At 44.7% G+C, this 12,480-nt stretch overlaps 1 protein-coding gene across 3 annotated transcripts in view; it reads right to left on the bottom strand.

Moving 5' to 3' along the window:
• Nucleotides 1–1,590, bottom strand: part of RBM46 (RNA binding motif protein 46) — a 28,230-nt gene extending 26,640 nt beyond the window's left edge. The window contains exon 1 of one of the 3 annotated variants that reach the window (XM_038755238.1): nt 1,445–1,590. The gene's annotated coding sequence lies outside the window, so the exon portion shown is untranslated. Of the gene's footprint in view, nt 1–1,120; nt 1,211–1,444 lie in introns of those variants that run through there. The other 2 variants (XM_038755236.1, XM_038755237.1) reach the window with 2 other exon arrangements.
• Between the last annotated feature and the right edge of the window lie 10,890 nt (nt 1,591–12,480).

The raw sequence follows: 12,480 nt of genomic DNA, 5'->3' as shown, positions 1-12,480 counted from the left end.
GTGGCTCAGTGGGAAGAACCCGGGCTGGGAAGGCAGAGGTCATGGGTTCTAATCCCAGCTCCGCCACTTGTCAGCTGTGGGACTTTGGGCAAGTCACGTCACTTCTCCGGGCCTCAGTTCCCTCATCTGGAAAATGGGGGTGAAGGCTGTGAGCCCCCCGTGGGACAACCTGATCACCTTGTATCCTCCCCAGTGCTTAGAACAGTGGTTTGCACATAGTAAGCGCTTAATAAATGCCATCATCATCATTATTATTAAGTCCAGAATATCAAATCGCACATTCTCTGGCCACAAGCAGCTTACCCTCTAATAGCAAAAACGAACACAAAAATGTTTCTAGTAAGCGCTTAACACATGCCGTCATCATTACTATTATTATTCATTTAATCGTGTTTATTGAGCGCTTACTGTGTGCGGAGCACTGGACTAAGCGCTGGGGAAGAGATTCAAGGTGGGGGCACGACTCCTGAGGAAACAGAAATGGGGATGAAGACTGTGAGCCCCCCCGTGGGACAACCTGATCACCCTGTACCCTCCCCAGCGCTTAGAGGAGTGCTTTGCACATAGTAGGCGCTTAATAAATGCCATTAAAAAAAAAAAAAACCAGCAACGGGGCCTCGCTGAGGAAAACCAACACGGTCCCAGGAGGCCGGTGGTTCTGCTGCGGTGGGGATCATCATCATCATCATCAATGGTATTTATTGAGCGCTTACTATGTGCAGAGCACTGTACTGAGCACTTGGGAAGTACAAATTGGCAACATATAGAGACAGTCCCTACCCAACAGTGGGCTCACAGTCTAAAAGGGGGAGACGGAGAACAAAACCAAACATACTAACAAAATAAAATAAATAGAATAGATATGTACAAGTAAAATAAATAGAGTAATAAATATGTACAAACATATATACATATATACAGGTGCTGTGGGGAAGGGAAGGAGGTAAGATGGGGGGATGGAGAGGGGGACGAGGGGGAGAGGAAGGAAGGGGCTCAGTCTGGGAAGGCCTCCTGGAGGAGGTGAGCTCTCAGCAGGGCCTTGAGGTTGTCCCACGGGGGGCTCACAGTCTTAATCCCCATTTTACAGATGAGGTAACTGAGGCCCGGAGAAGTTAAGTACCTTGCCCCAAGTCACTCAGCAGGGCCTTGAATCCCGCTGCAGAAACCTGAGGGAGCAAGAGCAATGGAGGAAAAGGGGGGAAAATATATCGCACTTCGGGCCGAATTTGGAAGAAGGTGTGGAATGTGGATGGAGAAGGATGGGGGGGGAGGGGGAGTAATGGAGGCCAACGAATGCGTGAGGGTCGAGACGGGGGCACCTAATGGGGCTGCGGTTTGAGGGGAGGCGCGTCGGAGGAGTGGGACGGGGTGGTTGCCGACATGAGGTGGACGGAAGGGGGGAGAAAAAAGAAGGGGGACGGGGTGTGTGTGAGGCGAATCCTACCCCCGGCTCTACGGGGGTGTGAGGGGAGCGGCGGCGGGCGGACGACGTGACCGTCCGACCGTTGGCGGCCGTTGGCTGCCGCCCCGCCCCACCCTGCTCGCCGCCTCCTCCCTCTCACGTCTTCAATCTGAAGACGGAAAGATGTCGGGGCTCAACGAACCCAACGGCCTTGGGCCCGCTGCGAGCCCTGAGGAGAGGCGGGGAGGACGCGGCCCGGGAGGCCGCCAGCCCGCGCCTCAGCCGCCTCGCGACCGCGCGCAACCGCCACGCAGCCCCCCGCGCGCGAGGCGCCGGCTCCCGCCCGACCCCGCCCACCTCTCGGCCAATCAGGGGCCGAGCTGAAGGGCGCGCGCAGGCGGCGGCGGAGAAGGAGGAGGAGGAGGACAAGATGGAGGCCAGAGAGGGCCTCGAGTTTAAATCCTGAGGGAAAGTTGGGGCTGAGGAAGAGAATCTGTCGCGGGAAGTTGCGCCACCCAAACTATGTGGGGGCGCTGAAGTGTGGCGTATATATGTTTGTACATATTTTTTACTCCATTCATTTTATTTGTACATATCTATTCTATTTATTTTGTTAGTGTGTTTGGTTTTGTTCTCTGTCTCCCCCTTTTAGACTGTGAGCCCACTGTTGGGTAGGGGCTGTCTCTATATGTTGCCAATTTGTACTTCCCAAGCGCTTAGTCCAGGGCTCTGTGCATAGTAAGCGCTCAATAAATACGATTGATGATGATGATGATGATGTCGGTCGTTTTCTGTTCCCTCAGTTCGCCGCACGAGGCGAAGGGCTTGATGAACGATTTTCTGTGAAAAAAAAGCAAACTACGAAGTTAGACGCCGATAAATCCGATTACACTTGACGCCTAGACCTCATAACCCCTTTTCCTGTCATTTTATAAGCCCTGAGCCAAAGGATCCAGCGGCGACTTTGATGGCTTGGGTCATCAAAGAAGCAGCATGGCTCGGTGGAAAGAGCCCGGGCTTTGGAGGCAGAGGTCATGGGTTCGAATTCCGACTCTGCCAGCTGTCGGCTGGGTGACTTGGGGCAAGTCACTTCACTTCTCCGTGCCTCAGTTACCTCATCTGGAAAATGGGGATTAAGACTGTGGGACAACCTAATGGCCTTGTAACTTACCCAGAGCTTAGAACAGTGCTTTGTGCATAGTGAGTGCTTAATAAGTGCCACCATTATCATTATCACTATATTTACCACCCTAAAGGAAAACTCATTTTATTTTACCTAGTCGGACTGCTTACATGCAGTATAGAAACCACATAGCTGTACAGTTTTCTACCTCATTTGTACTGGGTAGAACTCCACCAAGAATAATAATAATAATAATAATAATAATGTTGGTATTTGTTAAGCGCTTACTATGTACAAGGCACTGTTCTAAGCGCTGGGGTAGATACAAGGTAATCAGGTTGTCCCACATGGGACTCCCAGTCTTCATCCCCATTTTACAGATGAGGGAACTGAGGCCCAGAGAAATGAAGTGACTTGCCCAAAGTCACACAGCTGACAAGTGGCAGAGCCGGGATTTGAACCCACGACCTCTGACTCCAAAGCCCGGGCTCTTTCCACTGAGCCACGCTGCTTCCCCAATTCTTGGTATTTATTGCACATCTTCCACCGGCTCCCTGCAGAAGCCAAGCCCAATGTTAAAGGTGCAAATTTAGACCAACATACAACATTCATTTTAATAGTAAAAAAATAGCTTTTCTATATGACTACAGCCAAGGTAAATATGAATTAGTGAAGTGATTTAAACTTTCATATTTTCATGAGACAGGACTGCTGCAATCGTGTCTACCAACTCTTATATTGTAATCTCCCAAGCATTTAATACAGTGCTCTGCACACAGTAAGTGCTCAGTAAATAGATTGATTGATCAATTGATATACTTGAGGGCCACCCAAATCCCCATCATGGATTAGATGTAGCTCCTTGACAGCAGGATTCATGCCTACCGACAATGTTCTGCCATTCCAAGAACTGCATATAATAAATGCTCGATAAATACCATTGATTGATTAATTGATTGATGTAGCTGACAACTGAAGAGTGCTAAACTAGATAGCTGCTTTAGCAGCACCAGGTCACAATTACTCAAAAGAGATGAAACTTCTAATGGAATAAATAAATTGTCCTTGTTCTGATCAAAGAAGAGATAGAAAAACTATTCTATGTACCAGGCTGTGGTCTACTGAAAGGAGCAACTGGCCTGGGGCCTGAGACGAGAACTGGGTTCTAATCCTTAGCCACTTGTCTGCTGTGTGACCTTAGGCAAATCACTTAACTTCTCTGTGCCTCAGATACCTCATCTGTAATGTGGAATTAAGACTGTGAGCCCTATGTGGAACATGAACTGTGTCCAAACTGATTAGCTTGTGTCTAGGTCTGCACTTAGTATAGTGCCTGGTACAGAGTAAGCATAATAAAAAGTACTATTAAAAAAACTAAAAAAAAAAAATGAAGTTACTCTAGGGAGCATCAACAAATTTCATTTGTACTTCCCAAGCGCTTAGTACAGTACTCTGCGCACAGTAAGCACACAATAAATACGACTGAATGAATGAATGAATGAATGAATGAACACCCCTTTTATTTAAAAAAAAATGTTGTTTATGATGGGAGACTCCATCATCAGAGTACTCCTGATCCGGCCACAAAGACTTCGGGTCCTGTGTGAAAGAATTGATTATAGTTTTATTGGTTTATCTAGTACCACATCATGATGATGATAATGGTATTTGTTAAGTACTTACTATGTGCCAAGTACTGTTCTAAGCGCTGGGGTAGATACAAGGTAATCAGGTTGTCCCATGTGGGGCTCACAGTCTTAATCCCCATTTTACAGATGAGGTAACTGAGGCACAGAGAAGTTAAGTGACTGGCCCAAAGTCACAAAGCTGACAAGTGGCGACCTGGAATTAGAACCACATGCATCTCTTGCCCCTGCCAGTTATGTTACCAGTAGAGCAGTGGGTGTAGGAAGCAGCATGGCATAAAGAATAAAGTACGGGTCTGGGTCATGGGTTCTAGTCTCAGTTCCACCACTTAATAATAGTAATGATGGGATTTACTAAGCGCTTACTATGTGCAAAGCACTGTTCTAAGCACTGGGGAGGTTACAAGGTGATCAGGTTGTCCCACGGGGGGCTCACAGTCTTAATCCCCATTTTACGGATGAGGTAACAGGCACAGAGAAGTGAAGTAACTTGCCCAAAGTCACACAGCTGACAGCTGGCAGAGCCGGGATTTGAACCCACGACCTCTGATTCCAAAGCCCGTGTTCTTTCCACTGAGCCACACTGCTTCTCCTTGTCTGCTGAGTGACCTTGGGCAAGTCGTTTATCATCTCTGTGCCCCAGTTACCTCATCTGTTAAATGGGCATTGAGACTGTGAGACCCACATGGTCTTAGAACAGTTCTTAGTTCTTAGAACAGTTCCTGGAACATAGTAAGCACTTAACAAATGCCATAATAATAATAATAATTATTATTATTATAAGCAAGTGAATGGGTGGGCAGGGATTCAAGTGAATACAAGGATTTTACATATAAAATCCATTTATAGTTTCTTCAGAATAGTGCCAAAGCTATACTACATCACCACAGACCAGCAACCTGCTGTTTTCAGGGTAGCCCTCTCAGTCTTTGACACCCACTATAGCCAGCTATTCTTCAGAATTACCGTTGAGCCTCTCCACCACTTGAAATGCCCCACATTCAAAATCATTTGCCACTGGTGGCATAGCCTTAAGCACAACTCTTGTTCCATGCTGTTCCATCCCTACCACTACCACCTCTGTGGGTCTGACTCTAGGGGCCGGGGGTATGGAGGGAGAGAGGGAGAATTAAGCTACATACATTATAAATGCAAAGTAATTGATAACAATAGCCATTTTCCTCCAATTCTAAGTAATTTAAACCTGAAACTCATTTGCGTCTACGTTCTATGTAAAAATAAGCTTATTTTTAAAAGATCAAGATTTAGAATGCTAGCAAAGTATGCCCTGCAATTTCCAAAATAGTCACTAGCTGGAAGTGTTGTTTTGTGAAATGTGACTTTGATAGTGAGAATTGTTCCCTTTCAAACGTCTCTTCCATTATCAAGGATGCTTAAAAATGAAAATAATGTAGTAATTTTCTGAAAGTTGGAGGCTAGCTTTCTGATTAAAATGTTTTCCTTTTCTAAATGATTTTTCCTCTATTAATACTTTATATTTAAATAGAACCGCACTACGCACACAGTGGGGGCTCAGTAAACTCTGTTGATGTTGACAGTGTTGAAATCCTAGTTGTTTCTTGTCGGAAATTAAAATGTATGTAAAATCTAAATAACATGGTAAATAGGATTTGGCTTGATAACTACTAAAAAGACCTGTTAGATAGCAAGCTCCTGTTTACCTACTCAAATACACTCTCACAATCAATCAATCAGTCATATTTACTGTGTGCAGAAAAATAACAAAGTAGACATGTTCTCAGCTTACAAGACGCTTAAAGTCTAGAAAGGGAGACAGACATGAAAATACAGATATGTACATAAGTACTGTGGAGCTGAGGTGGGGTGAATAAAGGATAAAAATACCAAGTGCAAGGGTGAAAGAGAAAGGTGGAGTGGGGAAAATGAGGGCTCAGTTGGGGAAGGCCCCTTGAAGGAGATGTGAGTTTAATAGGGCTTTAAAGGTGGGAAGAAGGATGTTCTATCAGATGTGCAGGGGGAAGGCGTTCCGGTCAGAGACAGGACAGATGAGCTTGAGGTACAGTGCTACTTTTGGCATTATAGGAGTGAAGTAAACGGGCTGGGCTGTAGGAGAAAATCAACAAGCTAAGATGGGGTCGGGAGGGAGAAAAGGTGATTGAGTGCTTTAAAGTCAATGGTAAGGAGTTTCTCTTTGATGTTGAGGTGGATGGACAACCACTGGACATTCCTGAGGAGTTGGAGAAACACGTACTGAATGTTTAAAAAAAAATGATCGGGGCAGCGTAATGAAATGGGAACTGGAGAGGGGAGAACGAGGAGGCAGGGGCTGAAAGGGATAGAAAATATGGACATGAAGGGGGCCGAGGGGACTGAGAGGAGTAGGAAGCTGGGAACAGTTAATTTGTGTAGAAAAAATAGAGCAAGGAACCTGAAAATACATGAAGGTAAAGCTCAGGTTTATGAGGAGAGGAGAAATTGACCCATTAAAACTTAATAGGGGCCTCCAAAACTCAATTGACAAAATGGAGAAAAGTGGTTCAGAACTTTTGAAATGCATAAAGGGATTTTTGGTCTGGGCAGAAGGGTGAGTTTTGATTAATATGAGCTGTCTTCACATATTCTTCTCTTCAGTGCACACAGGGAGGTCTTAACTAAAAAAAGAGGGAAAAACATGTTACAAAAGTTAAAGCAGCTGTAAAAGTTAAAGAAACATTTTTTTTTCCTTTCATTACCAATAAAAGAAATGAAAAGTGAATGGTTCCATTTGAAAGAGGTGAAGGATGTCTTCTGGTATGTGTCGACTTCTTCCCGGCAAGCGTTCAGTTTCCTCCAGCCCGCATTTGGCAGGAATGGCACAAGTCCACCAAAAGCACAGGAACCAGGCAGCATGTTTATAGAGTTCATGGTCTCAAAGCCACATCTTAGTCTCCCTCTGATGTAGAGATTGAGGGGTCAAATCCAAAGGACACATAAGCACCTCTGACATTGCTCGGTTTATCCAGTTTCTGTTCTAATCTTCCTTTTTAAATATAAATCCTACTCAGACTGTTGCTGGGTTTTAAAGGAGGGGAGTGTGGGCCACGAACTATAAGTTGCCATGTATTCTCTCCAGAGTTTAGCACAGTGCTTCACATATTAATAAATATCTGATTATTGGAGGGAAGATCACAAATGATAGAAATAGAAGCACTTCCAGCAGTGGTAAATACTCTGCCTTCTTCTTCATCACACCTCAGGGCTCCCAAGGGCTTACTGGCCATTCCCTTGCCCAACCAATCAATCAATCAATAGTTTGTATTGAGTGTTTACTGTATGCAAAACACTGTACTAAGCATTTGGGAAAGGTTAGTAGAGTAAGTAGACATAATCCCTACCCTCAAGGAGCATATTATCTAGTGAGGGAGACAGCAAAACAAATTAGAGGTAGATGAAGCAACTGAATTTCAGAATATGTAATAATAATTATGGTGTTTTTTAAGCACTCACTACTTGTCAAGCACTGACATAAATGATGTAGGGGGGAAAGGGTGGGGTGAGTGCCTAAGTCCTTAGCGGGTAAGGACTCAATTCCTTAGGTGATGCAATAGTTGAGAAATAGGGTGGGAAGATGGAGAGATTAGTCAGGGACAGCGTCCTGGGGAAGGTGTGAGTTTAGTAATAATAATAATTAGTTATTACGGTACTTGTTAAGTAGGGTTTTGTGGAGAGTAGGGGTCTGACAGATGTGAAGGGGTAAGGAGTCTCAGGCAGGAAGGAGGGTATGAAGGAGGTTGAAGGTGAGAGAGAAGGGAGCAAGAGTAAAGTATAACGAGTAGATTGGCATTAGAGAAGCAAAGGGTGCAGGTTCAGTTGTAGAGGGAGAGGAGTGAGGATAGGTAATGGTTCATTCAGCACTGACTGAATGCAGAGTCCTGTACTAGGCACTGCAAAAAAATACCCAGGGCCTCACAGTCTAAAATGAATGTGGGGGAGGGCTTAGCAAAAGACACAGTAGTGAAGGTGAAGTGACATAAACACAAAACCACATCAATCAATCAATGGTATTTATTTACACAGTTCAGAGTCCAATTACTCCAGAGGTCCTGTTGGATCATGGGATCCTCAGGGTGCTGCCACCCAGGTCGCTGAGAGTCGACAATCAATCAGTGTTATTTACTGAGTGCTTATTGTGTGCAGAGCACTGTTCTAAATACTTGGCAGAATGCAATACGATAAAGCTGGTGGACACAATCCCTGACCTCAAGAAGTTTACAGTCTAGTGGAGGATATAAAATACAGCTAGGGGAAGCGACAGAGTGTAAGACTATGAACAGAAGTGCTGTCGGGGTGAGAATCAAGGTGCTCACAACCAAACCTGCTCAAAGTTCGAAGGAATATAGAGGCGGGCGGCACATTGCTGCTGTTCATCAGATGAACTGGGCTTGTCAAAGCAGCTTGACCTGGGCCTTGTTGGCTCCTCCCCTAGGCTAAGTGACCTCTTTCTTGGTTGCCCTGGGTGGAAACCTTGCTTGCCCAAGCCTCCTTTTTCTGCTGGAAACCACCCATATTATTACAGAAGGATGATTGGACTTGACCCCGTTCTCTCTTTGGGGAAGCATTTATCAAGAACTAGCCTGCAGGACATTTTAGGTCCAAATGTCCTAATTGGAAAAGTCTCCTCCTTGCAAGGCTCTTTCCCAGACAAGTTCTCTCTTATCCTCTCCCTCTCCCTATCCCTCTGAGAAACAGCAGATATTTTAGAGATCCAGATCATGGGCAAAGTTGCAACTAAAACCCAAACACTGAACTTGAAACATAGTGCTCATTTTGATAAATGATGCTGGGACCCAAATCAATAGACCCCCCCCCTCAGGATACTCGGGATCAATAATCAATATTGAGTGCTTACTGGGTGCAGAGCACTGTACTAAGGGCTTGGGAAAGTATGAAGCCTGTACTTCCCAAGTGCTTAGTACAGTGCTCTGCACACAGAGCATATGATTGAATGAATGAATGAATGATACAGTAGAGTTGGTAATAATAATAATAATTACAGTATTTGTTAAGTGCTTACTGTGTGCAAGGCACTGTACTAAGCACTGGGGTAGATACAAGCAAATCGGGATGGATACAGTCCCTGTCCCACGTGGGGCTCACAGTCTCAATCCCCATTTTACAGATGAGGCCACTGAGGCACAGAGAAGTAAAGTGATTTGCCCAAGGTCACACAGCAGGTAAGTGGCGGAGTCAGGATTAGAACCCAAGACTTTCTGACTCCCAGTCCTGTGCTCTATTCACTACGCCATGCTGATGGTAGATTCCATCCCCGCCCATAAGGAGTTTTCAGACTACAGAGGAGTTTAAATATTTGAACAACCCCACCCCTAGTCATCCAATCTGTTTTTTCAATCAGTTTTATCATGGCAGAATTTACTAGCATCACTATTATTTATGGATGGTAACAGGTGAGAATATATCACCCAGGTGGCTTACTCAGAATGCCTTACATGGGATTACTAAATGATCATTATATTTTAAGAAGGAAATAAAAACATTCCCCATTTCACAGAAGAAACTGTAGAGGTTCAGAGAGATTATATACTCTACATCTATACAGAAGGTTATCAACAGACCCAAATCTGAAGTGTCTGGCTCTCAGGCCTGATCAGAGACCTCCAGCCCATAAAGATTTGCTCAATGGTGGAAGCAGATACCCAAGAAAATTCTTAGAGAGAAGCTCTTCCTAGATATAGCAGTACAGGCCTAATCTTCCTCACCCACAGTTCAGCCTATTTGTACAAAAGCTGAATGGGTATCTGGAAGGGAGTGGGAAAATTCACTAGGTAAAATTCTGTCCCCTTGATATCCTCCAGCAGAGCTCACTGAAGTTAGGACTTCCTTTCCACCTCTTCTTATCCACATTTTCCAGCTCTCGCCCACAACATACCTCCTCTCCATTTCTTTAGCTGGTCCTGCTGGAGTTTTACTGGGTTCAGGTTGTGATTTTGTTCCCAAACTGCAGCTCTTCCTCTCCAGATTTTCTCCTTCCCTATGTGTCTGTTGCTTGGATTAGGGGAGAGAGGCAAATGATCCTGTTTAGGAAGGAGTTGAGAGGTAGTTTCACACAATCAGGCAATCGGGCAATCAAGGACTGTGTCCAAACTAAGTGATTTGTGTCTACCCCAGCACTTAGAAGAGTGATTGACACATAGTGTTTAACAAATACCATAAAAAAATCAAGGGTATTTATTGAGAGCTTTTCCTGTGTGCAGAGCACTGTACTAAGCACTTGGGAGGGTACAATGGAGTAGGCAGATAAGATCCCTGCCCTCAAGGAACTAACAGTATAGTGGGGGAGACAAATGTGAAAATAAATAACAGGTAGGAGAAGCAGTAGAGTAAAAGGATCTGTACTTTAGTGCTACAAGGGTGGGGGTTGGTTGAAAACCTGAGTGCTTAAGTGATGCAGAAGGGAGACTAGGTAGAGGATATAAGAGGTTAGTTTGGGAAGACTCCCAGCAGAAGATGTGATTTTATTAAGACTTTGAAGATGTGGAGAGTGGTGATGTGGTCTTTGGGGAGTTCCAGGCAGAAGAGAGTCTGTGGGCAAGGGGTTAACAGCAATCAATCAGTCAATCAGTGGTATTTATTGAGTGCTTACTGTGTGCAGAGCACTGTATTAAGTGTTTTGGAGAGCCCAATACAAGAGTTCATAGACATGTTCCCTGCCCAGAAGGACCTTGCAAGAGTAAGATAGACAGGATCGAGACAATGTGAATAGGTTGGTGTTAGAGGAGTGAAGGGTGCAGGCTGAATTGCAGTGGGAACTCGGCAAGCTAAGGTAAGAGGGGGTGAGCTGATTGATCAAAACCTTTTATGGACGTGGACTAATAAATGCAGGAAGGAGAATTCCTATTGTAGTGTCTCACTATGCTTTTCTAAAGTCAGCCTGAATTGAAGTCCTTTATATTGGGAAGCAGCATGTTGTAGTGGGTAGAGCACGGCCCTGGGAGTCAGAAGGTCATGGGTTCTAATCCCGCTCTGCCTCTTATCTGCTGTGTGACCTTGAATAAATCACTTCAGTTCTCTGGGATTTAGATACCTTATCTGTAAAATGGGGATAGGGACTGTGTCCAACCCAATTTGCTTGCATAATAATAATAATAATAATGGCATTTGTTAAGCACTTACTATGTGCAAAGCACTGCTCTAAGCGTTGGGTGGGATACAAGGTGATCGGGTTGTCCCACGTGGGGCTTACAGTTTTAATCCCCGTTTTGCAGATGAGGTAATGGAGGCTCAGAGAAGTTAAGTGACTTGCCCAAGGTCACACAGCTGACATGTGGCAGAGCCAGGATTAGAACCCATGACCTCTGATCCACCCCAGCCATTAGTACAGCTTGTAAATAGTAAGTACTTAACAAATACCATAATTATTATTATTATTCTGGATAACCTCTCATTCTCCAAGCTGTGCAGTTCCCTTGAGTCATCTTCCCTTTCCCTTTCTAGTTAGCAGGGTGGTGCAGTACCTATGAGTGGATTCCAAAGGAAGGAGTTTAGATCCAATACAGTTTGTAGACCTGGTGTTGCCAACTTGTACTTCCCAAGCGCTTAGTACAGTGCTCTGCATACAGTAAGCGCTCAATAAATATAATTGAATGAATGAATGGTGCCTTTATTTATGAGAAAGACCATCCCATAATGGAAAGACCATGAGTCTGGAGGTCAGAACACCTGGATCCTAATCCCAGCTTTGCCAAGTACTTGCCTGCTGTGTGACCTTAGGCAAGTCACTTAACTTCTTTGTGTCTTAGTTTCCTCATCCGAAAATGGGGATTCAATATCAGGTTTCTCTGCTATTTAGAGCCCCATTTTGGTCAGAGACTGTGTCCAACCTAATTAAGTTATACCTACCTCTAGCAATTAGAACAGAGATTGACACATTGTAAGCATTTAACAAATGTCATAATGATAATAATAGCCCTAATAAGTGAGTAGGGCCAGGGTGAAGAAAGAGGAACTCACTCCCAATTCCCGAGGGGGATGGAGGTGGGGATGGAGGAGTCATGTTGGAACCCAGTTTTCTCCCGATGAACTTTTTGTCAGGCAGCAATGAGTCTGCGGCTGCTGTGACTAATCTTCGAAGAACGCAAGATGAAGAAAACGGGCCTTTGATTTTCCAGTTTCCAATTAAGTCATAAAGCAGCAGCTCCAGTTGGGAGATTAAGTGTGAAAAACATTGAAAGGGAAAACTAATCCCCGCAACCCTAAGTAGAACATGGCTCTGACAGATTGAAATCACAGAATCCTGCCCAGCGGTTCCTGGCAGTCTCGGAATGGAGCTC

This window comes from Tachyglossus aculeatus, chromosome 12 (assembly GCF_015852505.1).
Source record: "Tachyglossus aculeatus isolate mTacAcu1 chromosome 12, mTacAcu1.pri, whole genome shotgun sequence".
Lineage (NCBI taxonomy): Eukaryota > Metazoa > Chordata > Mammalia > Monotremata > Tachyglossidae > Tachyglossus > Tachyglossus aculeatus.
This window is presented reverse-complemented; position numbering and strand designations above follow the sequence as displayed.